The 5,000-nt window shown below is 36.5% G+C and overlaps 1 protein-coding gene across 2 annotated transcripts in view; it reads right to left on the bottom strand.

Moving 5' to 3' along the window:
* LOC125041512 overlaps positions 1–1,534 on the bottom strand; it is a 65,279-nt gene extending 63,745 nt beyond the window's left edge. For both annotated transcript variants that reach the window (XM_047636526.1, XM_047636527.1), the window contains exon 1: positions 1,346–1,534. The gene's annotated coding sequence lies outside the window, so the exon portion shown is untranslated. The remainder of the gene's footprint in view (positions 1–1,345) is intronic.
* Positions 1,535–5,000: the final 3,466 nt, after the last annotated feature.

Raw genomic sequence — 5,000 nt, 5'->3', positions numbered from 1 at the left:
TCTCGCTCTCTCTCTCTTTCTCGATCTCACTCTCTTTCTCGCACTCTCTCTCTTTCTCGATTTCCCTCACTCTGCCTTCTCTCTCTCTCTCTCTCTTCCTTTCTCTCTCCCTACCTCTACCTCTCTCTCTCTCTCTCTCTCTCTCTCTCTCTCTCTCTCTCTCTCTCTCTCTCTCTCTCTCTCTCTCTCTCTCTCTCCCTCTCTCTCTCCCTCTCTCTCTCCCTCTCTCTCTCCCTCTCCCTCTCCCTCTCCCTCTCCCTCTCCCACTCTCCCTCTCTCCCTCTCTCCCTCTCTCCCTCTCTCCCTCTCTCCCTCTCTCCCTCTCTCCCTCTCTCCCTCTCTCCCTCCCTCTCCCTCTCTTTTCCTCAACCCGCGCCCCCCTCCACACACACACACACACACACACACACACACACACACACACACACACACACACACACACACATAAATATATGTATACATATATATAATATATACATATATATGTTTATATATATATATATGTATATATATGTATATATATCATTTATATATATAAATGATGTATATATATGTTTATGTATATATGACATATATATAAAACATATACATAAATACAAATTTATGTTTTATACATACATATACATATATACATATACAAGTATGTGTGTTTATATGCATGTACAAAAGTGTGATATACAAATATGGCAAAAGGGAAATACATTATCATCATCATTATAATCATTTTTTTAATTTTTTTTGTGTGGAGCCGAAATCGCCGCCCTTATATAAACATGACATACCCCCCCCCCCCCCCCCCCTTGACATGACCTGCGATACTGCTGCTCTTACGATACGCCGAACTTCGCTTGCCATTTCCTGGCGACATGCATGAATAACTCGCACAGTATCATAATCATTGACGTGTAAACACAAAAGTTTCTTGATCACATTACCAACTTATATTTTTCCTTTTTTTTCGCTCAGTTTTGTCACTGAAGAAACAGGAAACGTCTGGATGAGGATTTCCTTTCGCGCTTAACTTTCCCGCCTTTTTTCTCTCTTTTTCTTTTCTGGTTTTATCAAATTAATGTTCTGAAGTATTGAAGATTGGAACAATCACTTTATTTTCTTTCTGTTTCTTTCCTATTATTATACAAAAGCCACAAAGTACTTTCTAGTTCAAATTATACGCACATGCGGCCACGCGGTCGTGTGTACGTCGCATAGTTACAAGCTCATCAAAACACATTTGTGTATAATTCTCGAGAAACGATAAATACATATTTTGTCTAATTAAGACATTGGGTTTCTCAGAAATGCACATATGCCACATAATTAATTACTATAAACATTTTTTCCATACCTCCAAATAACTGTTGCGCGCCAAAGCATCATAATAGCATTGTTTCTCCGCAGCAAATTCACGAACTAACCATTGCCAAGTCTCGATCATAACAAACAGTTTTCTCTACATCAATGACGGAGAAAGTGCGGTGCATTTGGACTACTTTTTCATTAATGTCCCAAGGGAGAGCCGTTACACTGGCATGACAAGAAGGTGGACAGTGGCTCGTCCTTCTGAGCGAACAGGTGGAATTTTTGACGGAGTTGCCCGAGCTTTCAAATGCGTCCATTTACTTCCTGTTTTTTGCCGATTCCCACACACCACATTCGCATCACTTACACCCTGAACTACTAAATTCAATATTCTAAAACCTCATTCCTAGTTTCGAGTATTCTAAAATGTCAAAAATAAACACCAAATAAGGCAAGATACGTCTAAATACCCGAGGTATAACCGACAACTTGCCTTGATCGATACACTTTACTCGCCGGGGTTGGTAGCCCTACCTACTAGGCAATGAAGTGCTCTATTAGCAACAATCAATGGGTGATACTTGCGGATAGTAAATAAAATGCAAATACCTGTTTACCCACTTCTAAATAAGTTTAACTGATGATAGGCCTTATTTGAAGCTGGATCAAGTCATAAATTCATACTATTGATGGGAATACGCTAATAATGATGGTTAACATGATGAATGTTGATTAGTAATATGTTGACTATAATCAAAGTTCTTCAAGCTATGATACTAATGAACTGGATCGGTTGAAACTAATCGAGACCGGAAAAATACAACCATGGTTCTAATCACAAGAACATGCAAATCATGTTCAGTATCTAATAAGTGTAGTAATAATGAATGGCAATGGCCAGCCACAGTCTGGGATCGTTAATAATGATGTTGACAACAGCGACTTGAACTGCTTTATTAATAACAGTGGTTGGAGAATACATTAACACTATAACTATAAATTACAAACGAAATAGGTATAGTAATATTAGTTATAATAATCTTAGTGATACAACGAATATAGTAACAGCAAAAATAAGGACTGATACAAGAAGGACTAAAGATAATGACACGAAAATAGTGATGTAGATGATAATAAATGCGATACATGCTGGTGTTAATAGGGAAGCATGATAATAGTATTATTTATCCTGAATAATATCGATGATAAGGACTGTGATTAAGTTGAATATAAAGACTATAATAAAAATGGTACCAATCGAAGGAATTACAAGTGCGCGATTTTGACAATGCAATACGAAACGACGTTATTAATGATGATCACAATAATGATAATGTTCTTGATATCACTGAAAAAAAATGGTTAAATGATCATAGTAAAGTTTATCCTTATTAATCACCATTATCGTTACTGTATAACATATTATTCTTACTGTTGTTACCACCTCATTACCACCAGACCAAACAGCTATTACGATAATGTATAAAATAGGCCTATAATAACAGTTATGCGGATAATCACTTCCCGAACATGCCGAGCACGCGACGATCACATAAATAAAAAGAAGACAAGAAAAGAAACAAAGGGAATAAAAAAAAAAGTAAAAGAGAATGAGAAATAGAGAGAGAGAGAGGAAAAAATTAATGTATCAGGCAAGTAAAAATAAAGAGAGAGAGAGTGAGTGAGTCAGTTAGTCAGATACTGAGTCAGAGAAAAAGGAGGAAAACGGAAGAGGAAACCAAACGAAAAAAGAAAGAAAAGGGAAACACGAAGCCAAAAACTACAACGAAGAGGGTGATAAGCAAAAAAAAAAAAAAAAAAAAAAAAAGACCAAGGAAAACAGAATGTAAGAAAAAAAAAGGAAAAAACGACCAAGGAATATTAGAATCTGAGAAAAAAGAAAGAAAGAAAAACGAAGAAAAATATAAGAAAATAAAATAAATAAAATTAATAAATAAATAAAAAACTAACTAAATAAAAATATTTAAAAAATAGAATATAAAAATGAATAAAAATAAATAGGATATGAAAAAAATGAAAAATGTAAACAATTTTTTTATATAAATTAAAGAATTGAAAATAAAAATCAAACAAAATACAGAAAAGTATAAAAAAATAAAACAAAGTGAACCTTCAGCATAGCCATTAACGATCAGCGCCGCCACTGTTACGGGTCCTGGAACAGCTCATGCCTTATTCACGCGGGTAACAACAGCGACTCTCGAACGTTTTGGCCGAATGGAGGTCGCCGGATCCTGTTTCTGATACCAAATCTTCTGTCTTTTTGTGGTGATTATTGGTTTGCATTTGGGTAGAGTTTTGAGCGATGGTGATTTGGTGATTTTCATTTAGTTCGAGTAGAATTTTTTTTCTCTCTCTCTTTCTTCACTTTTTGTGTGTTATCTATAGGCTTAGATCCTTTATTTCAAACTTCTATAGATTTATACCTCATTAGTCAATAGATACGCCATTAAAAATACAAATAACAAAAGAGGTAGGTAGCTTATACTAAAATACCAGCCAGACAGTTATTTCCTTTTATTAACATGTTTCTTCACCTCATTACTCAGACCAACAGACTCCACGAAAAAACATCTACAGTGCGCCACAACGTCACAAATAGACATTCGCACAGCCCTCTCCCACGCTCCGACGATGGTGTAATACCTGATAATGCATTCACAGTTATAAACAAACAGAAGAATTCCCTCCCACATGCTGCAGCAACGTAGGTCACGTGACAGGGCCTCTGCAGTTTCGTAGGAGGCAGCAGTTTTATGACGTCATCGCCCCTTCCTGAAGGGGTGGAATCTGCACTGAGATCTCTTCGTGAATACACGCACAGACACGCACTTTCAGAGCGAGTAGTTTGAAAACGTCAGGAAGAGACAGTTCTACTGCTGCAGATGCATTAGCACAACTGCATGTGAACATTCTTGCCATAGCCTAAAGCAAAAACATTCAGAAAAAGGTGGATATGTGTTTAAATATGCATACATCAATTTGCATATAGATAAAGGAAATCGGTTAAGATACATCAAATGCATCTCTTGTGTTGTGAAGATATTCATTTTCATTCACACCTTTTATACGTTTGCTTACATGAATACGGTTCATTGCACGTGTGTGTGTACGTGTGTACTACGATAACAGTAACAATGATGATCATACTAGCCATAATAATAATGATAATGATGATAGTAATACTACTACTTCTACAAATATTAATGATGATAATAATAATAACTTTAAAAATAACGATGATATTAATAACGATAATAGCGATTATTATTATTATGATTATAATAAAAACGATTATAGTAGTTATCATTAGTATAACAATAATAATGATAATAGCAATAACTCTCTCCTTTTCTCTCTCTTCCTCTCTCTCACTTTCCCTCTCTGTCCCTTGCCCCTATCCTCTTTCCCTCCTTCTTCATATTTAATCTGTTCTCCACCTGTCTTTCTCTCTCTCTTCCTCCCTCTCTATCTCCTTTTTTCCCTCTCTCCATTCCTTTCTCTCTCCCTCCCTCTCTCTCTCCCTCCTTTTTTTCCTCCCTTTCCTCCCTCCCAACCTCCTTTTTATCTCTCTCCCATTCTTCCCCTCTCCCCCTTTTTTATCTCTTCCTCCCTCTCACCCTCCTTTTTTCTCTGAATCCCTTCCTCCCTCTCTCCCTCTTTTTTTGCTATCTTCCTCC

This window comes from Penaeus chinensis, chromosome 30 (assembly GCF_019202785.1).
Source record: "Penaeus chinensis breed Huanghai No. 1 chromosome 30, ASM1920278v2, whole genome shotgun sequence".
Taxonomy (NCBI): Eukaryota; Metazoa; Arthropoda; class Malacostraca; order Decapoda; family Penaeidae; genus Penaeus; species Penaeus chinensis.
The sequence above is the reverse complement of the archived record's forward strand: the minus strand, read 5'-3'. Positions and strand labels throughout refer to the sequence as shown.